Source organism: Pristis pectinata, chromosome 6, assembly GCF_009764475.1.
Source record: "Pristis pectinata isolate sPriPec2 chromosome 6, sPriPec2.1.pri, whole genome shotgun sequence".
Classification (NCBI taxonomy): domain Eukaryota; kingdom Metazoa; phylum Chordata; class Chondrichthyes; order Rhinopristiformes; family Pristidae; genus Pristis; species Pristis pectinata.
The window spans coordinates 80,746,672-80,774,281 of record NC_067410.1 but is presented as its reverse complement, the minus strand read 5'-3'; the positions used below and the strand labels follow the sequence as shown (position 1 = coordinate 80,774,281).

At 39.0% G+C, this 27,610-nt stretch overlaps 2 protein-coding genes across 2 annotated transcripts in view; one reads left to right on the top strand and one right to left on the bottom strand.

Moving 5' to 3' along the window:
- veph1 (ventricular zone expressed PH domain-containing 1) overlaps positions 1 to 7,212 on the bottom strand; it is a 165,074-nt gene extending 157,862 nt beyond the window's left edge. Inside the window, exon 1 of the mRNA XM_052018809.1 lies at positions 7,073 to 7,212. The gene's annotated coding sequence lies outside the window, so the exon portion shown is untranslated. The remainder of the gene's footprint in view (positions 1 to 7,072) is intronic.
- A 2,814-nt stretch (positions 7,213 to 10,026) lies between these two features.
- LOC127572014 (lysosomal amino acid transporter 1 homolog) overlaps positions 10,027 to 27,610 on the top strand; it is a 49,245-nt gene continuing 31,661 nt past the window's right edge. The window contains exons 1-3 of the mRNA XM_052018814.1: positions 10,027 to 10,892; positions 22,875 to 22,960; positions 23,755 to 23,888. The gene's annotated coding sequence lies outside the window, so the exon portion shown is untranslated. The remainder of the gene's footprint in view (positions 10,893 to 22,874; positions 22,961 to 23,754; positions 23,889 to 27,610) is intronic.

Genomic DNA, 27,610 nt, shown 5'->3' with positions numbered 1-27,610 from the left:
AATGTTACTTAAAATTCGCCTCTATAAATAAGTTTTGGGTCACCCCTAGCTACAAAAATATAGTTGTCACTAACTCAAAACCAATTAAATATACAAGGCAATAGATAGACTAATTTAGGTTGAGATGTTGTTACTTAGAAGCAAGCAAAAACAAACATGGAAATCTAAGTAAATCAAATAAATGAACAGATTAAAGTAAAACTATGTGCAATGGTATTTTTCTGCAAAACCAAGTTGGGAACATTACCACTACAACATAATGAAAAACAGCTTGAAGTTATTTTCTTGATAAACCTTTTAAGTGTTTATATATTAACCATCATTACTTTCCCATTTTCCTGTTTCAGTTTATCAATTGTTTTGTTTCTAATTGTGTGCATTCTTGGAATAAACTGTCTATTCTCTTTCAAAAGTTAAGCCCATTATCACAAAGTCTGACACAGGCAAGCACCACAAAACCCAGAAATTTGCCGTGACTACCACTAACTTGGAACTCAGTCCTCAGTTTCTAAATGTTCCTTTCCGTGATCTGCAGGATTGTTTATTGTTACGTTAAACTGAAATTCATGCAAGCTTTCTTTTGACAGTTAATGTTTTATAGAAAGAAAAAAGGAAGATTTTGGCTACAACATTCAAATGAAAGCAGAATGGTTTGAGGCAATATCTAAACAGTATAAAACAGATCACCTTTTAAACAACTGAGAAGCCTATTCCTTTATTGCTATTCTTGCACCAAAAGAAACATGAGTAAGTTTGTGATATTGCTTTACCTGCATGCTGGTCCCAGTAGGCATAATTATGATCAACTTATTCTAAAGATTCCTGCTGCCTTTGTTTTGTAACACGCAGCACACTGTAGTCATAGTTATGAGAATTAAAAGCAATGGAAAGTTTCTGTTGTAACCATGCACTTCCAGCAATCTATTTAACTGTTGTGAGCTAGGAATGCAAAGAATGCACCCTGTAAAATCTGCTGAAAAATGCATCTTAAATGGTACAGTCAGCTGGTCAGTCTTGATTGAAACAAAAACAGCAATTAAATGGAATCAAATTCTACCATGGTTTTTATGCAAAAATGCAGGAGTGGTTTAGTTGGCTGAGATACTGACATTCTCTGTACTCAGAATGGCACTCCCCATTAAAATGAGGCCGATGAAAGAAACAGGACTCCCTTTGAATCACCACTGACCTATCAATTCCCTGGGAATGAAGGGATATTCACGTGAATAAACTGTATTTGCAATTATTTCAGATTAATTTCCATAATCTGAATTCCTATCAATAAATCTGTTGCATACTTTGCTATTTTACTGCATTGTTCCTGGAAATAAATGACAATCAATGTCAAAGACAGATTTAGTACGAGAAATTTATCTTTATACAAATAACAATACAAGGATTCTGCAATCATGGTAGGTTTTCCCACCTAATGTTGACAATCTTTTAAAATCAGGTTCATTATATTCAGTAATTTTGAGAATGTATCCTTTTCAAGGTTTATGCAAGCCAGGACAACTGCTTGTATACGCTGCTTCAATAATTTTTTACTGCCAGGTTCATTAGTTATCCATGGGGATGCTGCTGTTGATTTGTTCGAAAGAAAGCAGCTGACAGGGAGAATGCCAGATATATTGATGCTCTGTGCTCGCTTTCCTGTATGCACTCACAGCTACATATAGGGACAACACATTTTAACGTTATCACACATATACATTGTGCTTGCAAATCCCTCGTCCATTGAGCATCTATAAGTAGTTTAACCACGAGCTGTTTTGACAAGTGGATGTTTTTGAGGACATTTCCTGTATTTTAGCACATGAAATCTGCAATTAACAAACCGCCTTTCAGCCATCACCTAGATGTTTTTCTCCAAATTGCACACTGCTGCAACTTAGAAATATATCACCATTAAATCCTGGAATTCCAGCATTGATTTCCAGCATTGTGGAAATACCTTCTTAAGTAGGAGCACCGATAAAATGGACCTGCTGTAGAAGTGCTTATGATTACTGAGAAAATATAACAGTGAATTGGGATTGGGCTAGATTACTCAAGTGAGCTGGGGAAAATTGAGATGGTGTAGGAGTTGCATTGCAAGTAGGCTGGAGACCTATGATGAGCAGTGATGCTTAGGATAAAGCACAGAAGGAAAGTGAGATTGTAAATCCATTGTAAATATGCGGGCCTCACTGGGAAGTCTGGGATTTATTACCTGACCCTAGCAGTTTGTGAAGATGTTGGTGAGCCTTCTTTTGTACACCCAAAGCTTGCAAGTTGTAGCCTTTTGTTTCAACGAAACCTATCCCAGCCTTCCCATACTTAATGTTCATCATTCTTAAATGATGTTTTCTTAGTACCCACAAGCACTTCTACAGCAGCTCCATTTTACAAGTGCCCTAACTTCCACAAAGGATAGATGGTACTTCAAGTTTCAACTGAAATATCTTTCAAGGGTAGTTTGGATTCAACCTAAAGGATTTAACCTGAAAGATTTGACCTAAATATGGTCCAAACAGACAAGGATGGTAGACTCATTACCCTGAAAGGATTTTGGTCAACTACCTTGGTGACTGTTAATTCTCTTTTCTTTCTTTACTATACTAACTAACCTACGCATCACCAATACATCATATATTCTCAACATTTTCCTTCCTAACTCTGCACTATCAAGGTAGGGAGAATTCACATGTGGCAATGCATTACAACCTATGAGTTAAGTTTCTCTTGAAGTCAAGATGTTAATATAATTATTCATGATTAGTTCATGATGTCAAGGATCTTACTCGTGAACAAATGAATGTTCCAGGAAGTTTCATAGACTCACCATGATTGATCCACTTGCAGAGTCTAAGAGAATGGTAGTGGGCTCAGCAAGCAGGATGAGGAGTAGTTAACAAGGTTAACCCCTAAACAGCACCTAGGATGCAAAGGTCAGCGAGTGAGGATAATGGTACTGTTGCGAGTTGTTGCCCATAAGAAGAGTGTGATCAGTGCCTTGGGAATATCACAGGAGCAGCAATAGTTAACTGTGGCCATTGAAGAAGAATCTAACTAACTATTCGTCAATTGATTAATCCTGGATCACATGATCACAGATGCCAATACGTTAGCAAATTATTGAATCCTACCCCAAGCAATCTAATGACATTGAAAGAAACTCATTTTTCAGTCTTGTGTTCATGACAAACTTTATGGGCAGGAATTTGTTTAGTCAGAAGGTTCATTGGACAATATTAAAAGGATAATGGATATTTCAGCATATTCTCATTATGGCTGCAACTCATTGCTGTTTGACGTGTTTCTGCCGAGACTAAACCATTATCTAAAATCAAGAAATAAAACTCAAGGTCTTTGTCAGAGTTAAAAATAAAAAACTAACAGGAGAGAATAATGAAATAATATCAACTACAGTTCAATACTACGATCACAATCTTTTGTACAAGATTATAATTACAGAGGATTCACTCTCAACACATCCATATGTCCTGAAGCAAAACATTTTATATAAATAAGAAACAATTATGGGCAAAATAAAACACAAGTCTACCCAGAGGTCATTATACAAAAGCATACTGCCAGAAGCTTATCTAGATACTTATCAAAACTAGATGTGTGCTTCAGTCTGACTTTTAAAACACTTGTTTTGTTTGAGGAAATCCAGTAAAAGTCATGGTTAATCAGCGACAAAAACATGGGATTTTACCGACTTCTCCAATTGCTCCATAGTAACTGAATTTATGATTCCAAAATATAAAAAGGAAACAATATTTTTAAAATATTTGTACTACATAAACTCCTGCTACATAATTAACAACAACTCGTGGTTAATCCTTCTAATGTACTTTCAATTATTCATAAGCATTTTCATTTGTCCTTATTCTCTTCTGTACGTGAACTGGACTGCTCTGTTGTAGTCAAGGACTGAAAGCAGAATGTAGATTTAGTATATAATGTCTCAAAATAACCCAAGTCCTAATACTATTTTTTTATATAAAGGTATCATAATTACATTAAAGCTTGTTCACTATGTGTGCAATATGCTCAATGTCTCGTCAAACAAAATGCTGCCAAATAAAATATTCAGAGCAATGAATAAAGCTAATCATCAAAATTAATGGGAAACTGTGCAATATAATGTGATTGCACTCCAGAACCAAGATCACCACATTAGTCAAGCTGCAGTACATTGATGGTGCTTATGTTTTTATATGCTTGGTCACCAAGATCCAAGCCATTATTGCCTTGTTCACTGAAACATACAAAAGGATGGACCTTACACTCAACATCTGCAAGACAAAAGGTTCTCTACCAACCTGCCCTGAAGTTCAACAATACCCTCCAACAGAGGTTCACGTCAAACCCCTGGAACACTACACATTTCTCTGGAGCCACCTCTCAGTGACGGCAGACATCAATTGTGAATTTCATCATCACTTTGAATGCACCATCACAGACTTTGGTAGACTGAGGGAAAGGTTATTTTATGATCACAACTTAAGACCCAACATAAAACTCATGATCTATCAGGCAGCAATGATCCTTGCCTTGCTATATGCTTGTGACACTTACAGCAGGCACCTCATGGCAAGATGTCTCTGCAAAATGCTCCAGATTCAGTGGAAGGATAAGTGAATCAACATCAGTGTCCTCTCCCAGGCCAACACCCTCAACAGATAGGTCCCAATTAGATTTAGTCAGCTCCATAGGGTAGGCCACATCACCTGAATAACTGACACTAAAATCCCAAAACAGACATTATTTTGAACTTTGACATGGGAAGAGATTATCAGTTAGACAGAAGATTCAAGGATGTGGTCAACATCTCTTTGAAAAGATGCAGCGTCTCCACTGATTCCTAGCAATCCCTGGTCAATGGCCACTTAAGGTGGAGAAGTAGCAATTGGGATAGCATCAAGTACAAGCATTGGGAGTACAAAGAACCCTGACATATGCAGCAGCAGAAGCTCTTTGCAGACTGTGGATTTGCTAAGAGGATGTGGAGACGGATGCAAGGCTCCGTGTCCCGGTTCATCCCCAGCAGCTGCATGACAGAGGACTCTATGATCTACAGGCTGTTCCCGGGGACACACACCGAGAAAGACATCAAGTGCTGCTGGAAGGTCCCACAACTACCCACCTGTCCAACCAACTGGGCGCCTCCTGCCCCATCAATGGAAGTCTGCAGTTCCCAGATTGATTTCATCAGAAACCTCAGAACCCACAATACCAAAATGGAAGTTAGTGACCCTCATTAATGAGGAACTACCCAAGGAAAAGAAACCAAGCATGGATGAAACACTTTCTTGCTTGAATAAGGATACAACGTTATTTCAAATTCTTGTTGGGATTTTTTGCCAGACAATGAGAACACAAGAGGCTCATATAAACAAAACTCCCTTTTAGATTTTCTCTATAAGAATAGACAGAGCCCCTGTTTTCTAACATAAATGTAAAGTAAATCAATTTTATGCTGTAAGGAATAGCATTGCATATTAAACAAAACCACCTGGATGAATTTTGCTGCTGAAAAATGTTTCAATGATTGAAAATCATGCTGTGTCTTTTACAGGTTCTGTATGCTAATTATTCATCTGAAATTTCTTCACTATCAAATATGAAAGTTCCATATCAATTCAGATTACATTTTACATCTCATTTATGGCAACATATTTTATTTCACATTACAATTTGTCCTATTGAGTTTGCTCTAGAGAAAGGAATACAAGTAGCCTGATGCTTCCTTGAAAATGGCATTCCTATTAATAAATAGACATGCTGAATCTCTAAATAGGTATAAATCGTAAACTCTATAAACTGTACTAAAATTGATTTACTAAAATTGCAAATTTATTGTAATGTTTTCTAATTTAATAAATAGTCAGTCAGTAGTAAATTCAAAATCATTTCAGGAAGCAAAACTACCACTATACAACCTTTCACTTCACAAAGTTAGTAGGGTGTCCCTAGAGAGGGAACATGCATGTCTGCTGGTGGAGGTAATGCTGACCTAGATCAGTAGGCACCATGTGGACTGAAGTGCAAGGTTTACATGGGCAAAACATTTATATTTTGTTGAGATTTTACTTATGACTTGGCTGTATTGTCTTTAAGAGTGAAACACTATGGCATTCTTACACCAATTTAAGAAAGAGTAATACTTTTGTTAATGCCCTCTCCTTCCAAAGTCAAGCAATTAATACTCTCCCATTAACAGAAGATTAACACAAATTGTTCCCCAGTCCAGCTACATTTATGTAATAGCATGGTTTAAGATTGCGGAGAGGGGTAGGTGGATAAAAGAGGGGATGTCAGCGCCAACGTACAGGGCAAAGTTTTAAATAGATGTTGGCCCCTTATTCCTTTCTTACGGGGCATGTCAGTATAAATGTGGACGATGTTTCTGCTGGCTAGAGGTCATGGTCCAAGGAGAGATTGTCCATTCAGAACAGATGGGAAGAAATGTCTGTAGCCAGGGAGTCCTAAACCTTTTTGATTCACTACTCAAGGTGACTGTGAAAGTTCAAATGCTCAGTGTATTAAAGACAGAAATGGTTAGGGTCTTAAGGGAATCAACTGATATGGTGTTAATTCAGGTAAGGGGCCTTGAGGTTAAAAAGCTATCCAAGATCTTATTGAATTGAGGACCAGACTCGAGGGGCTGAATGGCCTACTCCTGCTTAAATTCTCCAAACCAAAATGCCTGTTCCCACTCGTCAATTACTGCAGCAAGAGTGATAAAAGAGACCCACGTTTCAAGCAGTGACATTTCAGTTTTGCCAGTTGGGCGAGACACGTTCAAATAGAAGTAAAAGCGAACAAGAAGTCGTAAGGTGACGATTTTGGTATTCATCCTTCCTCTACTGGAGAGGTCTCCGGGACGGACTGGAGAACTCTCCGAGAAGCCCGGGGAAATCATCAAGGACTCAGCGGATACCAAAAGTGAACACATCCAGTATGGAATATGGGGAAGGTATCCTCGGGGGAAACCTGTAGACAAACCGCGACCGCCCTTGTGATCCAACATTCGCACTTCCCAGACACAAGTACAACAAAATATCTGTACAGTCCATACCTTTCATTTCTCCGTTAGGTTTGCTCTTGCGATTTGGGGAAGGTGGCGAGACAGGTGAAATATTCTGGCACTTTATTTGACTTTAATAACGTTTTATGCATCTGTTGCAGATTTTGCAACAATATAAATTCAAACGCATCAAGAGTCCATGCAGATTTCCCTTCGCAGCAGCGAGTTGCTGAACAGTGAAACTCGCTGTTTATTTCCCTCTCGGTGGAGAAAGGTCCGAGCCCCTGTGGACAGACCCAGTAAAACGGGCAGCGCCCCCGAGCGCCGGCGCTTCCACCTTGCAATTTGCGGGGACTGTGTTAGCAGCAAGCTCCACTGTTCAGAGGGAAATTGGGTGGACGTTTCAGGAGGAGGAATAAAAGGGGAAATGGGTGCACCTGAAAGATCTACTTTCTGTGTTCCAATTTCTGTCATTGTATGAAAATTCTCACAGTCCGCAGAACAGTGTGCTACTCAGGAATTCAGAATGATCTGCCCTATTATGTGTTCCAAACACCAGATTCTCGCATTGAGAATGGTCACAAGTGAGACTGGTATCGGTCAATGCTGCTGAACCGATCTGTAAACTCAAAGACTACAAGGCTCTGAGTCAGTGTCGCAGTTTAACGTATTAACCCTCAGAGGTTAATTCAAATTAAATCTGGAGTCTATGGTGATTGGGAGAACTACTAAAAATGGCCTGGCTGGAATGTGCAAGTGCAGAGGATTCGGGGTGTAATTTCAGGATGTCAATTAGTGGGTTATAAGATTACCATTAGCTACAATTAAGATGTGGGAGGTTAAACAGAGAAATAGTAGTTAAGGCCAAATTTGTATTTAACGATAAGCGAGTTATAGTGTCGTTAGTTATGGGAGAAATCTGATGTCTGTTTCATTACTGGGTATCATTAATGCTGCCTGACCTGCTGAGTTCCTCCAGCACATTTTTTAATGTATTGCTCCAGATTCCAGCATCTGCAGAATTTCTTGTGTCATCATTAATACATTGGCGAGTTACTTGCTCCGCTTTGTCCCAACTCCTCACCATTCCCACAGCCCAATTCGACCCTCCCAGCGCCAGATCTCCCCTCCCCATCGTTCTTCACGTGTTGTCTCCTGCTGAGTGACGTCACTTAGCCACTGACCACAAAATTCCTTTCCGGAGAGCTTCCCTGAAGTTGCAGATGAGCGAGAAAGAGTCTCATTTTTGCAACTGCAAGCATTGAGAATTATAATGAATCTTACAACTTTGTAGTCTTCATATTCATGTCAAAAGGCAGTTTCCTTAAATAGAGCTATGGCCATAGTTTTACTTAAGGGGTTATTTTGCTGCAAGATTAATAATTACTCTTTTAACAAATTATGTTACACTAGTTCAGATTTCAAGATAAAATCCTGTTTGCTAAAATAAATTGAATGATTAAAGTTGTCAAGACATTTAATTGAGACTTAATTGTCTCAAAAGAGAGACACTCACTGATGATTGCACAACATTAAATTCCATTCATATTTCCTCAGAAGATCTTGGTCTTCTCTGCATGCTGCAAGACAGAGACAACTTTCAGCCACAGGTTGATCTGTGGCAAGTAGCATTCATCCAACAAAAATGCCAGATAGGACAGAGTTTAACCACCTGACTTTGATATTCAATGGTATTTCCATCACTGAGTCCCCTACTATCAACATCCTGGGGGACCATCATTGACCGGAAACTCAGCCGGATCAGCCATATAAGGACTGTGGTTGTAAAAGCAGGTAAATGAGTCATCTTATGACAGATCAAAGCCTTTCCATCATCTAAAAGAAGTGTGATGGAATACGTTCCATTAGTCTGGATGAATGCATGACACCATCTCAGCCAAAACAGCCTACTGGATTGGCAACAGATCCACCAGCCTAAAGGTTCATTCCATTGGTGAAAGGAATGTGTAACCACCAACAAAATTACCACAGGTATGCATCTAGACTCCTCCAACAGCAGCTCCCAAGCCTGCAACCTCTATCACTGAGAATCAGAATCAAGTTTATTATCACTGACGTATATGACATGAAATTTGTTGTTTTGTGGCAGCAGTAGTGCAAAGACATAAAAATTACTATAAATTACAAAAAAAAGGTGCAAAAAAAAGGAATAATGAGATGGTGTTCATGGACCATTCAAAAATCTGATGGCAGAAGGCAAGAAGCTGTTCCTGAATCATTCAGTGTGAGTCTTCAGACTCCTGTACCTTCTCCCCTATGGTTGCAATGAGAACAGGGCATGTCCTGGGAGGTGAGGGTCCTTAGTGATGGATGCCACCGTCTTGAGGCACCACCTCCTGAAGATATCCTTGAGGGTTGTGCCCGTGATGGAACTGGCTGAGTCTGCAACCCTCTGCAGCCTCTTGCAATCCTGTGCATTGGAGCCTCCATACCAGTTTGTAATGCAACCAGTCAGCAATACTCTCCACCGTACATCTGTGGAAATTTGCAAGAGTCTTTGGTGACATACCAAATCTCCTCCCAGTGAAGTAGAGCTGCTGGTGTGCCTTCTTCGTGATTGCATCAATGTGTTGGGCCCAGGAGAGATCCTCCGAGTGGTTGACACCCAGGAACTTGAAGATGCTCACTCTTTCCACTGCTAACCCCTTAATGCGGACTGGAGGGCAAGGGTCTCAGGTGCATGGGGAACTTGTAGGTGATGGTGCCCCTCCAGGTTATACACCAGGCTCACTTAGAAACACATCACCATTCCTTCATCATTATTGGGTATAAATCCTGTTGATAGTACTGTGGGAGCACCTTCACCTGAAAGATTTATACCACATACTGAAAAGGAAGTTTAGGGAAAGGGCCATAACTGTCAGCTTTGCTAGCGATATCTATAACCTGAACAACAAATAAATGAATAGAATAATTACTGGAAAGAAGGTCAGACCAAAACAAACATAATGTAGAAGCAAAATGGCAACCTTTTCATAGTGAGGAACTGTTATATAGTAGGCAAAAAAGTTAATTGATGAGAGTTATTACAAAATAAGAAATAAAGTTTCAAACTTGCTTTGAATCTCAACGTTAACTACTGAAAGATGGTTAAAGAAACTGCACACACCCATTCCCTCTAAGAAGGGGAAGATTAGAAACAATTGATATAATTCTTCTTAAAATACAACTGTACATTAGTTTATCAACAGTTCATATGTTTGGCGACAACTGAAATGTTTGATATTGGAACGTAGGTTCAGTAGAACCGCACAAAAAAAAACTAAAGTTACATCAAGTTCCAATACGAGTAAGGGTCGGTTTCAAAGGAAGGCGCCGCCATTATTTCCAGTACAGAAGAACCACTTCCACAGTCTGATGTGATGGCCCCGTCTGAAAAAGGAGACCCAATCGACAGAGTGCAGCTTCATGTCCTCGAAATGAAATATTTTGCTAAAGAGATAGCGCCAGAGCGATTGGCTTTCAAGCAGTCATAAATTACAGAGACTGAGAAACCTTCCAAAGAAATGTGGTTGAAGTACTCAAGTTCGACCCCCAAAGTCTTCCAGAATAAGGGGCAGTACGGTAAGGAAATACTAAATTGCCGAACTCTTTCACCTTTAGTTATCTTTAAAAATGTGCCTTATTCCGTTTGAAGATCCCAGTCTGCCGATACAGAGGCGCTGTCGATGGAGCATCCTGTTAATTGTGTGTGGTCCGGGTTTTGGATTGCGGCTTGGCGCTGGTCTTGCTGAGTTATAATAGATTGTTCGCAATGCCAAATTAAATGGGGGAATACATAGTGTAATATTGCCTGGTGTTATCTCTATCTTCAGCCAGGATAAGGATGGGGATGTGGTGCTTCTGAGCGGTGAGTACAACGTACCGAGTCGGCATACAGTAGAGGCAGTGTGAGCAGCGAATTGGGTCTCCTGTACCTCAGTGCAGGACTGCTGGCTGCTTAATGTGTGTTACCCATGGAAATAGATAAGATCTTACCCGCTGAATAGATACGTAGAGAGTTTATTTTCTTGAACACGAGCAAAATTTCCATTCAGCAAGATTTTAAAATCCAGTGGATTACCCAGAGATTATATAGTTGGGATTTTTAATTGCTTAATGTGTGATAATTTTCTGAGTGGCCAAATCTAGCTGAGTTGTAAATCACAAGGTTTACACATACTTTTACAGAGTGTTTAACTTTCCAAGCTGAAGACACCACTTCCCCCTTAATAGGGTATGTGCAAATTGTGAAGCATTTTCGTATTAAATCGAATATTGGATGGAATAATTGCACAACGGAGTCCAGTGAGAGAGAAACACAAATAATTGACCGCAGCTCTAAGCAGCCACATTGAGAACCACTGCAGTTTAACCTCCCGTTAGCTAGTCACTGAGTAATTTCTCCAGGAAACGAGGTTAATGTTTCAACTCAATGACCTTGCGTCAGAATAGGGGAAAAAAATAGAGGGAAACTCGAGGATTAAGATGTAGGGGAGGGGGGTAGAGAGCAAAAGAGAATGTCTGTGATACTTTGGGGGGGGGGGGGGGCACGAACAATTAAAGAACAGAAGGGATGGCAAAGACCAAAGAAAAACAAGAGATAGTTTACATGATTTTCCAATATTTGCATCTTCCCTAGAACTCCACCCCTTCCCTTTTTCTCGCTGTTTTATCCCTTTTAGATCCACTGCAGGCCCTGCATACGAGCTGCACAGAATGCCTCCAGTATGGGTTTAGTTCCAATTGGCTGCTTTTGCCCATTTTGTTTAATTTATTCTTCTATTTTTCTAAGATGTTTACTAAAATCCTAGTGAATAGTATCACTCTTGTCTTGCTTCATCACCATATTCCTTTGGTTCTTTCTTTATTTCTCCACCATGGCCTCAGAAATTCTTTACATCTATGCTTTTCACTCCTGCCAACCCTGCCATGTGCCTTATTCGTATCACAGAATGGTTGCAGCATGGAAGGAAGCTGTTCATCCCATCATATTTGTACCGGCTGTATCCAACTCTTCCCACTCCCTTTCCTAATTGCCCAGTGAAGTCTTAACTTTCAGATACTTGTTCAGCTCCCTTTTGAAAGCTACAAATGAACTTGCCTCAACTACAATCCCTGTTCCTGGAGTCCAGACCATGTCAAACAGGTGTTTAATAATAATCCTTGTCATTTTGAGTTACTTTACCTATCACCTTCATTTTGTGTTCTCTGTGACCTCAGAAGTAAACTGTTTCTCTCCTCCTACACTGAACACAATCTTGATTACCTTTTTCAGATTCCCTTTCAACGTCTTCCAATTCAACAAGAACAATTCCAACTTCTCCATACAATTGAAGCTCCTCATCCCTGGAATCATTTTGTTAAATCTATTTTGCACTCTATTCAAAGCTTTTGCGTAGTTTCTAAAACGTGACGCCCACGTGGGGATGTTGGAGGATTTTTTTTCTGGCTGGGGAAAATCTCAGAATCAGCCATTTAGGACTGAGATGAGAGGTTTATTTCAACAATTCTATTTAATACTCTACCCCAGAAAGCTGTGAATGTATAGACATTTAGTGTATTTAGGACAGATATCAATTAGATTTCTGGTAACTGAGGGAATCAAAGGATATAGGGTTAGTGTGGGAGGATGGAGTTGAGGTAGAAATCATCAAAGACCTTCCTAAGGACTTAATTGAAGGGCCAAGTGGCCTTCTATTTATGCTCCTATTTCTCACTTCTATTCTGGCTTCTTTGTGACTGGAACTGGATACTGCATCAGTGGCATGAGCCCTGACTTGTGCCTCTCCAATTATTTCAAGGCAGAATGAGAAATACTTGGTGAGACAAGTCCAGATACAGATGATTTAATTCGCAAAATGCAAGCAAGCATGCAAAGTAACCAGTCAAGTAAATTCTACTTCCCATTTTACCGTTCAAACAAAATGAGGAGAAATATCCTGCCCTTTACACGCGCTTGATTTTTTTTGCATGCTCTTCTTTCTGGATAGTTTTTTTCTGATTTGTATTTTTAGTTTTTAGTCCTGGGTCGAGAGTTATATTACTTTGAAATCTGACTGTCGCCAAAATATGGGTTTCCTCTCTTTCCTGTTCTTTTCCTGGGACTTGCCACCAGTGTGTCTGACACCTCCTCAAGCAGTCATATGAAGGTAGGCCTGTCACAGACACCAACCAAATCCTCACAAGTTGTGCAGTGTTTACAAGAAATGGCCTTGCCACAGTGGATTAGTTGGCTGGTGCACGTACTGATCTGCCTTCATTTCATATTCTTAATGGTCTCTGGCCTTTTTTTAAATTTAATTTGTTTTTAAATCAGACATTTTAAACTTAGCTACTTACTTGAATGTTTGGATTGCGTTTTGATCAATACCACACCAAAGCTTCATAGATCAAAGCAGTCTCCAGCTGTTGGTGCAATGCAGTTATTAATGCAATGAAGGTGTAAACCATAAATATTGTAAAATACAATGATTTCATTTATTATCAGTAATGCTGGCAATAATAAGAACTGTTCAGTCCTTTCATTATGATATTTAAGTTAATATGTGATAAAGACAGCAAACTGCATACTGTCCAGCACTCTGATAATTACTGTGAGCTAATGTCACACCTTAAGCTGTAATCTTGTATACAAATGGGAGGACAATATGCTTCTTTTCTATGATGATATCCGAGAGAAGGGATGCAAGTTTTGTTGAAGCAGCTTGTTATTTTAATGCCAATACATCAGGGCAAAATTTCTCATTTTTGTTTGGTGAAATCAATCACACTTCTGAATAAAAAATCAATAAATACAGATCTGGCAAGATATTGATGCTTCTCTGGAGATTTGACAGCTCAGCAGTATCAGTATTTTGATAGATGTTGCACCTATACATAATTTGAAAAATGATTTGTGTTTGTGCTAAAATTGCCATGTGGGCAGATTATTGAAACATTTTTCAAGTAAAATAATTAATGCCCAAGAAGGCAAAATAGAAGGAATTGATTTCCAAGCAACTAAATATGCAACAATGACGTTGGAAGCTTCATCAGTCACCCATGTTATTGTGTTGTAACTGTTGTAGGAAACCTGCTTTAAAATACAAATAGGCTCTGCAAAAATTGCTGCCCATAAGTCTAACTTAAGACTACATTCCAACATTGTGAAATGTCAGCATTTGTGTAGCTCCAAGAAACTTCACAGAACTTCATGGAATTTTGAGTAAATTGAAGTATATAAAGTTTTTAAAGTGCCTCATTTATGATGGATTTTCTCAGCTGGCAATGTTTAAGGATCAGCAAACTTCACTCTTGATGTAGGAATCTGCTGTTATGATTCACTAAACTTTGTGTACAAGAGAAAGTCTTGGTAACTGAGTTTTCACTCTACCAATGGAATAGAATAATTTGTTGCATTTTACACGAATTAGTTATTGAATGGGGTTGCCCAAGGGGAAATTATGTGACATATAACTGTATTGATGAACATAATTAGGATTTACAAATTTTATAATTGAGCCCATTCCACAATAGGGGCAAATTCTGTCTTTTTAATGTTTACCTCGCATGTGTCATCTCATTCAACATTTTTTTGCTTTCACTATTTCAGAATGCGAATGAACTTCCAAGATTAAATCATACTCCAAAAAAGCAACTCGAACCAGTCTTCACAGTACATCTGTCCCCTAATAAATATTTGCAAGTAATTCTCTACCCTGTACAATTTGAGTAGAATTGAAAGAGAGGATTCCATCTCGAATTATAATAGAAAAGGTGTGGAACCAGATCCTCACAGTCAATGCATGTACCAAAATGTATTAACGCCAGCTCAAGGTTATTCACCAAGCGCATAGCACCCCATGTAACTTCATTTTGTCCTTCATTTTTGTTACTGGGTGACTTCCAGGGTGACTTCCAGAGTGACTTTGGCTAGCAAGGTTCTTTACACATTTGCAGAATGTTAAGGTATGGCCACATTGTGCACGGCTTACCAAAAAGCCACAAAGACCAGGCCTGGTTTTCAATTGCTATACATGTAGCCTTTTGCCAGCTGAGCCATTTCCTAATCAGAAGTGCTATTGGCCTGTTATGAAAGTTATTAACCTTGTGGTAAGGCAGAGCCTTAAAAAGCCAATGATAATATGGCAGCAAGATGAGGTCTTTGCTTTCTTCTGGAATTGGACAAACATTGGGTCATTTTGAGCCATAAAACTCATGCTACACAAAGTTTGCTTTTGAATACCATATACGTATTCTTTTAAGGAGGTGGAATAAAGACAAACAAAGCTGAAAAGGATGTTACTTCTCCGAAAGGCCTGTTCCTGTGCTGGTCTGCACTCTTCTAAATCCAGATAAGGTAGTGACCTCTGACCAGTTTTTTTTTTTATTTTCAGTGTCACACAACTGAAAATTTGAATCCAGCAAGAGTGAAATACATTAACAACCACATGTGGATTGTTTTGCATCACTCTGGAAATTTGGCGCATCCTGCAGTGCACTTGACATGATTTCTGTGTGAGTTATACACAAGGTCGTGTGCAATCGTTCCATGGAGCAGTGGTGGGAGTGTGAAACCAGGACAACTCATCTTGGGGGTGCCCATCATTGGGCACTCCTGGAACTATGTTTAAATACAGCAGTGTTGCATTGTGACTCCACTGAGATATGTTCCATAGATATTTTTGATGCTTTGGGCAACCCTACCACAAGTTAGCCTCAATCTCTCCCAATCCTCAATCTTAGAAATAAAACATAGAACAGTACAGCACAGGAACAGGCCCTTCGGCCCACTAAGTTGTCCCGAACCAATTAAACTAGTAGTTAAATGCCTAACTAAAACTAATCCTTTCTGCCTACATAATGTCCATATCCCTCCATTCCCTGCACATTCATGTGCCTATCTCTTAAATGCCTCTATTGTATTTGCCTCCACCACCACCCCTGGCAGCGCATTTCAGGCACCCACCACCTTCTGTGTGTTTTGTTTTAAATAATTGCTCCGTACATCTCCTTTGAACTTACCCCAATCTTGCTTCCCATCCATCAAGGTGACAGGCCCCACCTGACCCTTCAATTTCCCATGAGGTACACGACCCTGGATTCTTGGACCCCTGATATCCCCACCCAGTTTAGCCTTATAGATATCCTCTTTTCCAGCAACCATCTGTTTATCAGACAATTGTACCTCCACCTCCACACCCTACTAGCTGACTTGACTCGTGCCATGACTCTTGACTGTAGTCATTAGCCTTGAGCTTACCAAACCCTGCATCTGTGGGCTGCACATTTGCAAATACCAAAGTGTCCAAAGCCCTTTCATTAATGCACTCGTGCAGTATTGAAATTACTGCACTGGGCGCATGTATGACATGGTTATTAGTATTGCCACTGCAACAGGCATCAATAACACACGTGGTTTCTCAAGAACATTTAGGTAATGATGCCTTAAAAATTCTGTAGATGCATATACTGCTAACAGGATATGAAAATCCAGGACGGGAATTAACTACACTGTTACAATTTAATAAACGTCCTTTCCTTTGAAAGACAAAAGTGATTCTTCAGAACAAACATGGCTGCTGGCCAAAGGCATCTTCAAAGACCAGTTTCCCTATAGGCAGGAATGAGCAGTGTTGAATTTTGTACCTTTGGATGAAAATCCTAAACTTGGAACTTTATCTGGACTTATTCTGTAAATTCTTGAGGCCTTTGGATTTATGAATATTTAAATGCTCACTTAGAGGTGAAGACTTTCAAAGAAAGGGCAAACCTGGGTATGAAAAATAACCGTGTGTTGCTGCCACAAAAAATCACGTAACGTGGTTCCATACAGCTAAGGTATGAAATGTTTGTAAGATTGGTATATATAAATCAAAAACTGTGGGCTGTAATTATCCCAAAATCATTTCTCATTTACATTTTTGGCTATGATGTTATTCCATGAATTCTTTTCGTGAATAAATTCGTACATCAGCATCATCGATTGAGCAGGAATCATTGTTACCAATGACAACTTAAAGAAAAAGGATCCAAAATTGAGCAAACTCATTCTGACAAATCAATATCTTGGATAGAAATATCCTGCTGTTATCATAAGGTCACTATAAGCAGATATCAAATGGCTGAAATCATTTTCTTTCCTTTTGTAACAGTGTTTTCCTTCTTATGATTCCTCTTATCATTATGTCAGATACTTTCTAAACCAAAAAGCAAACTAAATTAGCACTGTAGTATTTAGAGAAATCTAAACTTGCAAATTCTTCCCCCGTGGGAGGGTGGAAGCACTGAGAAATGTGAGGGTTTTCTTTAATTTTGAGGATCTGGGAAAACAAAAAAAGAATTTGCAGGATGTGTCTTGATTTTAACACAGTAAGAATGTGAGCAGGAGCAATTGATAACCTGGAAGCAATGGGAGAAGAGAGCAAAGAAGAACTGGTGATGCTCCTAAAAAAATTAAGATTTAGAAGGTTCCTACCTTAATGGAAATACTCCTAGCAAACTAGTTTTTCAGGGAAGGTAGAAATCCTGAAGGAATAATATTATAAAAGCTTATTATGTAAAGGACTTTGCCAGATTCGATGGACTGAATGGGCTAATTCTGCTCCTATATCTTATGATTTACATGATGTACAATTGAAATATTTCCACAGCATATTTCTCCTGTGACAAATGAGAAAATATTTACAAACACTTTTATGGCAGTGTATTAGGCAGTTTTCTCATTCACACATTACCGCGTGATGCATTGGCAAGCAACCAAATGTCCCCAGGCTTAGTTTCCGACTGCTTGACAGAATTTCTGCAACTTTTCTTTTTCTCTGCAAGGGCATGTGCTAACCTCTCTCCTTTAAATGTTTGTTCCCTATCTGAACAATCGCCAGCTGGAGAAAGATAGAATGCTCAGGTTTCTAAAATCAAATTGCTTCCATCCCGAGTGACTGCTGCTCATACTATTGCAGCTTGTACTACTCTCACCATTGAATGTGTGACTAATGTATCCACTCACTCCAGTGAAACAGATAAAGAGCATCTTCCTCAAAATGCGTCTGTCCTTTTGTTCATTCCCAAAATAGTTATCTTGATCTCAACCTTGCTCCTAATACACACAATAACCTGGGAGATTTTATTCTGAAGTGAAATTGCAGAGCTGCCGTTATGCTGGGAGCTGGAAGAGTGGTGATGAAAGGAATTTGAGTTGTAATGCAAAAGTACTGGAAGAAAACACAATATAATTTAAAATTTAAAGATGGACACTGTGGAACAGGTTAAAAGAAGGATCTAATGGTCTGAAGTAGAAATTTTGAATAATATTTCAAACATTTGTTATCTAAAGAGTTTCTGGAGATTGATGTTATTTAAAAATACGGATTTAATCTGATGGTTGTGAGGTGCATAATAAACATTACATTAAAGACTGTGACTTTTTTCAGTCATAACTCGCCTTTATTCACAATTCCTCCAACTATGAAATGGCCCACAGCAGGACATGGACAACTTCCTGGCTTGCGACAAGTGATTTTTCACCACTTAAACATCAGCAAAATTTTCTTTCCAGAAAATATTCAGGCACATTTGGAAAACTACAGACTCCGTTATGAAACAAACAGATTGACAAAATAAATAAAACACTGAGTGACCAGTTTGATGCATCAAGTCTGCAGTTTCTGCTAGAGTAATTGAATACTCATGTTATTGCCTTCTTTCTCTTCATTGCTTCATATCTTCAATTGTTTCAAATAACTGTTGCAATCAGCTCCACCTAAATCTTTCCATGCTCCATTAATCCTTCATACAAAATATTGTACAACCTTGCCACCTTTGTGTTTCAAAGTATTATCAGTCTTCATTGTTGATACTGTAATTTTACAAACTTTGGTTAAACCCACTTCTAGAATCTTTGATCAATCAGGTGTAAGTCAGAGCTGTTATGATGGAATTGTGGATTACCCAATTATCTCCCCGTGTCTGCGTGGGTTTCCTCCGGGTGCTCCGGTTTCCTCCCACATTCCAAAGACGTACAGGTTAGGAAGTTATGGGCATGCTATGTTGGCGCTGGAAGTGTGGCGACACTTGCGGGCTGCCCCCCCAAAATCACTACGCAAAAGATGTATTTCACTGTGTGTTTCGATGTAGATGTGACTAATAAAGATCTTATACTGTGAACTCCATGAATTTTGGTCACCAAAACTTTACAGCTCATAGATGATAGATGCAATGTGAGGAGAGGCCACAAGGCCAAACACTGACATGGGAGTATTGAGATATTAGAAAAAAGTGGATGAGCTGGCACTTTATAGCTTTGTAAGATTGAAAGAGATCTTTGAGATACAGTATATACAAGGTATTGAATGATTCAGGTGAAGTAAATCTATAATCACCACCACAAAAGGCAAAATATGCATGAGCTCAGCTTTATAAAATGAGTGATTGGAACTGGGAATATATTCCAGGTAGACTAATAGAGATGAAAACTTAAATCCATTCAGGATACTGTAAGGTGATGTGATGGGATAACTGTTGAATTGTACGTGCCGGGGTAGTTGAACTAAAAACCTCAGGCTTTTTTATCTGTCTTGTTTAAGAAGAATAGATGTTTTTCTTTTTTTGTTTTGGAGGATAGAATTTAACATACAGAATTTTTTCCTTGCCAAAGAGGCTGTAAATCTTAACCCAGAAATAAATATACTTTCTTCAGTGCCCAGGCTTGCTACAAAAAGTCATTCCTGAGGCAACCTGAGCATTACACAACTCTGGTGTCTTATTTAGGGAGTTCCTTTTGCAACAATTTCTATGTGTTTGTAGGATGGATGCTGAGTGGGTGATACCCTTCCCTTGTTTCGCAAGAACCTCATCTTCATCATGCTAAAGGGAATGTTTCATTTCCACCCATTGTTTAATCATCAGATTAAAATAACAAACCCAGATTTGACTGCATGCAATGTAATTAAATGCTGAAGATTTAAGTATATTTGATTGTTCATAACATAATTTGGATTGATATTGTAAGAGCACTTGTGAAATTTTCCCTGCCAGTACCTTTGCGAATTGAAAACTCTTTCATCAGTAGCATTTTGGCTGTGTTCATTGTTCTTCAAAGAAAGGACATTTTGAAATAAAAGTAAGAGCAACATCTTAGAATCTCAAAAAAATATTAAGTTTTAATATTGAATAGTAAAATCTAACTTGTCAAAGTTATTTTCTTGTCATATTTGTAACTTGCATTTTAGGAGCTACAGTCTTTGTGAATGGTGTCCATTTGGAGTTTTGCAGACTGTAGTGTTATTCAAAAATTTATCATATTTACAACAGTTTGAAAATTTATATTACTTATTTCTAATAACCCTATCTAAAGGTGATAACAGTTTACACTGGCACATTAATAAGACAGTTGAATACTGGTTAATATATTCCTTAATACTGCTTATAAATATAATAATGTTAATATATTACACATTGTGTAGATTAAAATAATCATGCCATTTTATTAATTTTGAGATCATTTACAGGGCATTTTAAATTATTATGTTTTCTATAATCTCATCTAATCTGCATATTATTAGTGAGGATAACTAAATTAGATACTGGGATTTAAAATTTTGAGATGTCTAATGTGCATGAAACCCTCGGAACAAAAAGTAGAATACATTGCAATGGCAGACTAAGAATAAGCCCGTTTGAAGAACTTTTGCACTCTTCTGGCTGTGTAAGATTCTAAGGAGCAGAAGAGGCGAAACTTCGGTGGTGTTAAGTTGAAGGTTTACAGGAGGCAGTGCTGTGCAATGATATCCTGTTTATGCTGGAGAAGAAGGAAGCAACTGCAGCCCAATTACTTCTGAAGAAGGAAGTAAAATTGCCCAATCTGTTGTTAAGGACTTCCTATTGGCCTATTGCAGGATAGTATTAGCATAGGTTTATGTCCACTTAAGGGGGAGCTAAAAGCTCCTTCCAATGGTTTCAGTTTTACATTGAAGTTTTAAGTTAACATGAATATCTTAAGATGATATAGGGTAAGGCCCTTGAGGAAATGCGTTCTACTTCCTTTTAAATTCACTGACTTCAGGAAAGGAGGCCGTGTACATGCACCTGTCTACATCAACGGTGCTGAGGTCGAGAGGGTTGAGAGCTTCAAGTTCCTAGGAGTGAACATCACCAATGGCCTGTCCTGGTCAAATCACGTAGACACCATGGCCAAGAAAGCTCACCAGCGCCTCTACTTCCTCAAGAGGCTCAAGAAATTCAGTATGTCACTCACTCACCAACTTTTATTGATGCACCATAAAAGGCATCCTATCTGGATGCATCACGGCTTGGTATGGCAACTGCTCTGCCCAGGACAGCAAGAAACGCAGGGAGTTGTGGACACAGCTCAGCACGTCACAGAAACCAGCCTCCCCTCCATGGACTCTTGTCCATACCTCTCACTGCCTTGGTGAAGCAGCCAGCATAATCAAAGACCCCACCCACTAGGGTCATTCTCTCTTCTCTCCTCTCCCATCAGGCAGAAGATACGGGAGCCTGAGAGCACATACCACCAGGCTCAAGGACAGCTTCTGTCCCACTGTGATAAGACTATTCCACTGTTCCCTTATATGATAAGATGGACTCTTGACCTCACAATCTACCTTGTTGTGACCTTGCACCTTATTGTCCACCTGCACTGCACTTCCTCTGTAGCTGTGACACTTTAGTCTGTACTGTTATTGTTTTTATCTGTACTATCTCAATGTACTCTGTACTAACTCAACGTAACTGCACTGTGTAATGAATTGACCTGTACAATTGGTATGCAAGACAAGTTTTTCCACTGCACCTTGGTACAAGTGACAATAATAAACCAATACCAAATTCCACCTGCATTATTGAAACAATTCTACAATCTTTCAGATTGCAACAAATTCACTTCCCCTAATGGCTCAGCCAATTAAGCTAATGAAAAGAAGACCAGAATCTTCAGGGAAAAGATGCAGGTATTTAGATCTTCAGCCTGTTTGCCTGTCATTCAAGACCCTGACCACACTATCAGTTTTGGCAGGGACATGAGGAATGGAAGGTGATTATTTGGAACTGTACCCTAGTACACAGTAATGTACTTCAGCGGAGATGTAGGGGAGAATTAGAAATTGTTGTGTTTTCTCATTGTTTATTTTATTTCCAGTAAATATTTGGTAGCTGTGGACTTGTTGACCTCATTGTATCACCAGAGATCCGTAGGAGTGCTATAACTACTGCTTCATGTTGATCTCTGTGGTAATGTTCATGGTTTATTTGTTTACTGGTGCTAAGCAATGTGCAGAAGAAAGTTTAAAACCAAAAACAATTTATTTGAAAATTTGATGGTCATTTCCGTACCATTTTTCTTCAGTTATGTTTCTAAACAAAGGAACATTTAAGATAACACTCTTTGAAAATCAGGGGAAAATTTAATTTTCATTTATGGCTTTCAAAGACTAGTGGTACCCCAGATAACTTTCGTGTAAATCAGAGCAAAGAGTAAATAGTTCTGCATTCTTTGCAACAGTCTTTTAAGTTCTTTAAAATAGAACACGTTGCTAATTCTGCCTGGATCACATAGTGCTAATGTAATTTATATTTGACCCCTTATTTGAATAATTATTTTTCCTGGATATGTGTAACAAGCAGAAAAATTATGCACAAGTGCATACAAAGACACGGGCAATTGAATAAAAATGCGACGTTTACAAATTCCTTCCTTGTTATCGTGGGACTAATTCCCAGCCTATCCTTTATTTTATTTGCATTCCTGTTGGTGTCTGACTGTCTCTGAATCCTTTCTTCGGGGGCCTAGGAGAGAATTTATGTTGTCCTCCCTATCTCTAATCTTTTCTCCTGTTCCTTTTTATCCCTGTAGATCTTTGAGGTCTGACTGCTAATTGACTGAAGACTGTGAGTGTGCACCACCATTGTCTTTCCACCTGTGAAGATTAACCCTCTCAGGTACTTAACATTACATATTTTCATTCCCTGTGCAGGAAGAACTCTCTCCACAGCAGCCACAGTACAGTAGCAAAAAAGATTGACATGAGAAAATGTGGGAGTCTGCTCTTTCTATAGTGTGTCTGGAATGCCACCTAATCAAGAGGTCCAGTTGATACCCAGTGATCAATAGTCACAGTGATTGTAACAAAACAAAAGGCATGATCAGTGAAGGGAGCTCTACTGAGTTATTTTATATAATGCTAGCTATTGAAAGTGAGGCTGAGAGATGCTCTGTTCAGTCTATTGAAGAGATATTATGGACTCTTTAATTGCTGTCAAATTCCCAAAGTCCACACAAAGTTCTTGCTTTTTTTTTCCAGAATTAATAACAAAACTGCCAATTTCTGCTGGCACTGCGTGACCAATGATATCATTACCTATGCGACTGATGCTAGGCATAAAAAAATGCATTAAAAATGTGCTCCAGTTGGTTCTATGCACTTGGAATGACATTTCAGTCAAATCCAATGCTCCCAGGCAGGGTGGTTTCATAATTCTGCCATGGGAAATTGCAAAATGGTCTGTCCAGATCATTTCCAGCACTTAAGGTTTATACAAGACAAATCTACCAGCCATTTATAAAGCACTGGAAGAGTTAATTCCAGTTAGAGTTTTGATATTTACAGGGACAAAGTCTGGTCATGCTGGGGAATAAAAGCATCACAACATTGTACTTAATTAAGTTGTGTGAAATTTCAACCGAATGCAATCATTACATGAAACTTAATATTTACTCAATCAATCCACTGCAGGCTGCCTCCCCTGAGAGACTGTGGCCCGGAGCACAATGTAAGAAAGAGTGGACTCCCAATGACGTGCAGTCAGTAACCTTGAAGCTTGCAAGGTGTTGGAAGATGTGTTCCAATATGCACATGTGATTCTGCAGGTAAGCAAGGGGACATTCCAGAACTTGCTTGATATGAGGTGAGGGTAATGCACTAAAGGTGATTACAGTGTAGGTTATCCTCAATGTGATTGACCTCAAAGCAATGCACCTTGCATCTGACCAATAATGTTGCCTGGAATTAGTAACAGGTATTAGCTCTGGTTCTAGAATTAGTTTGCTTATTAAAAGAACTTTAATTTAAACTTAGTTCTCTGCTTCTTGCAATTTTTCTCCTTTGAGTATTTATCTTATTCCTTAAATGAAATTTACAGTTGAGACTGCTTTTATCACATATGTCTGTAGTATAGGCTTTTGATTCACAATCAACCTTCAGATGTGCACCCTTTGCAATGCAAGAATCATAAGCAAAAACAAGTATGCTTTCCCCTACAGAGGTGAATAAAAGCTGGCAGGTGGGCAAAGGCACCTCTTGTGAAACCCGACTCGACTTGAGGGAGGCACAGAGCTGCTCCCTTGCGGCTCTAGCAAGGCAGATTCTGACCTCTGGTGCTATTTGTGTGGAGTGCGCACGCTTCTTCTGACTGCATGGTTTTCTCCTTGGTGCTCTGGTTTGTTCCCACATCCCAAAGACTTGTGGGTTGGTAGGTTAATTGGCCACTATACATTGTCCCTTGGTTAATAATAGAATCTGGGAGGGCAGAGGGAATTAATGAGAATGTGTGGAGAATAAAACAGGTTAGGGTAGGATAAGTGTGAAAATTGGTGTTTGATGGTTGGCGTAGAGTTGGTAGGCTGAAGGGTCTGTTTCTCTCCTGTATATCTCTATGACCCTGACTCTGTGACATTAGTTGGTTGGTCCTCACAAGAGGGATTCCTTGTGGAGAACTTGCTGAGGCTACTTTGGTGCAGGAAGCAAAAGAAATATAAAGGAATTGGCAAACTTAAAAGATTCCTTTTTTTTTTGAAACAGCTTAACATTTAGCGAACTCCAGACTTCCTTTTATCTGGTCAGATAGGATGTGTGGTGTAGGCTATATTTAGGCTGGAAATCGATACAAAAGATGCAACTGCGTCAGTTCTTTCCTGTCGTCATGTAATTTGCAAACACCTGCCTGTTTTGTAGCATCATCTATTTGCTCTCTAGAACTGTGCATTGTGTGCAAAAGGAGTGGGTATTGCCCCTCTGTACCCTCAATGTATTGTGTGCTGTTATAATATCAGTGCATGCTGAACTGTAACCCGAGGAAGAAATAGTTATGTTGGCTGTTTCCTGGGAATGAATGCCAATGCTGTACTGGAAATTTTTCAAAAGAAACACATGATACACTTACCCCTGTTGTTTTATTGGAGCTGCTTATCAGTGACTGAAACAAAAAAAAAATTTCCTGTATCACTCAAGGAGGAAACAAGCAGACACTTAACGCAATATTTACAAGTCATTCAAACAATCAATTTTTATACCTGGTAGGAAAGTAAATTGGGGTATTATAGTTATAAACATCAATTAAAGTGACATCTATCCCTGTCACTATATATTTTGTCTTTATGGCAATTTTCATTAGTTGTGAGGTTTTATGATTATAATGTTTAATATATTGGCTAGAAAAGCAACATTTCATGGAACAGGACAGCACAGGAACAGGTCCTTTGGCCCAACATATCTGCACTGACCGTGCTGCCAATCTAAACTAATCCCATTTGCCTGCACATCGTCGATATCTCTCTATATCTTGCTTGTTTATGTGTCTGTCTAAATGCCTATTTAACACTGATATCATATCTGCTTCTACCATCCCCCCTGCCAGTGTGTTCCAGGCACCTACTGCTCTCAGTTTAAATAAAAAGCTTGCCTTAAATCTTGTTTAAACTTTTCCCTTTCACCTTAAAGCTATGCCCTTTGGGGGGAAAAATACTCCGACTATCTACTATATATTCTTACTGTATACTATACTATTATAGTCTTCTAACAGGTTGCCCCTCAGCTTCTGATGCATAAGAAAAAAAAACAATCCAGGTTTGTCCATCTTCTCCTTATAGCTAATACACTCCAGTCCAGGCAACACCTGGTGAACCTCTTCTGCATCCTCTCGAAAACCTCCACATCCTTCTTATAGTGTGGTGATGATGACGTTAAGTGTCCCAGAAGAGAATTCAGATCAGTGGCGGTTAAATGAGTGGCTGCCTTTAAATTTGTTCTTGTTTATTGTGTCCCTTTAGAATCATTAGGCCATATAGAAGGAAGTAAACATTTGTGTTTAACTGCAGACCTTATATTAAATGTTGCTGCACTTTTCTCATCGAATAATATTCACCGATAGATTCATGTCCTTCGACTGTTTTTGCTGAAAAAAATTGAGTGCGTTTGTAAATAACCTTGCAATCAAAAATGCTATCATTTTTCAAACGAAAGATGTTTGATTTCCTAAAGTAATTTTATGCTTATTTAAATTAAATTGCATAGCCATACTTGATTGTTGGAAGTATCTGGTTAAATAAAATGATAAAAGTACTACAATATTTTTAGAAAAAATTATTTTGGCTTGTATTCATTTTAAAACTTTGCACCAATTATCACACTTCATTCCGTCTTGAAGGGATCAAATGATTCTTGCTGGAATCGAATTCTATGGATGCCAGGCAACCTGTGGGACCCTGTGCAAATGGTTCTACCTTCAGACACAAAACTAGCCAGTGAATGCTCAATCATTAGTGAACTCAATCCGTCAACTTTTCTGAATACTGCTGGCATTTTTTTAGGTTTACTGAACCATGAGGCTAATTATACTTCTGTCATCCATCCTCCAACTGTGAGGAAAGTTTGAATAGGAGAAGGTTGTTCTCTTTGAAACGAAAGAGGCTGAGGGGAGATTTAATTAAGATATATAAAATTATGGAGACCTAGACCAGGTAAATAGGAAGAACGTATTTCCCTTACAAAAAGGTCAAAAATCAGGAGGGAGCATAGACTTAAACTAATTGGTAGAATGACTAGTGGGGCGGTGAGGATTTTTTTTCACCTGGAGGGTGTTGAGGTTTGGAAACACACAGAAGGAGTGACAGAGGCAGAAGCCTACACTTTCTTAAAAAGTACTCAGTTGTGCACTTGAAGAGCTGTGACCTGTAGGGCTGCAAACCTAATGCTGGCAGGGGGATTAACTGGGCAGGTGTTTCTTGATCATCGCAAGCAAGATGGGCTGAGTGGTCTCCTTCCATGCTGAGTTTTCTATGATTCTACAATGTGACATCTGGCTGCTTACAGTTTATTGGTGTCCTGTGGAGGCTATAAATATGGGGAGATATCACCAGCACCAGAGGTCCAGATTGGTCTCTGGTCACTAGAGATGAAGCTGGGAGACATCAGTGCTGCTTTGCCACGCATTTTGATTGTTTGATGTTGACAAAAATCTGAAATGACTTGGGACTATTTAAGTAAAATAATAATGCTAAAACATTACAGTTAATAAAAACAATGAGACTACAATGAACACTTAAAAACATTTTAACTTCATTAACTCAAGTAAAAGTCTCTGCTTGAACTTTCTCCTGTTCATTGTCATGTGACTACTGTATTTAGGCCAGACCTAACCTGGTACAAGCACAACAGACAGAGTCCTAATCCAGAGAGATCTGCAGAATTTGTTGCTGTGTCTGTGGATGTTTCCTGGAGCCCATGTGTGAAGTGGAGGTGCCTCAGGAAATTGCTCTGCTGAGTGGAAGGTTGTGTTTCAGCCTATGTTTGGGAAAAACCAGTTTGTAGACCT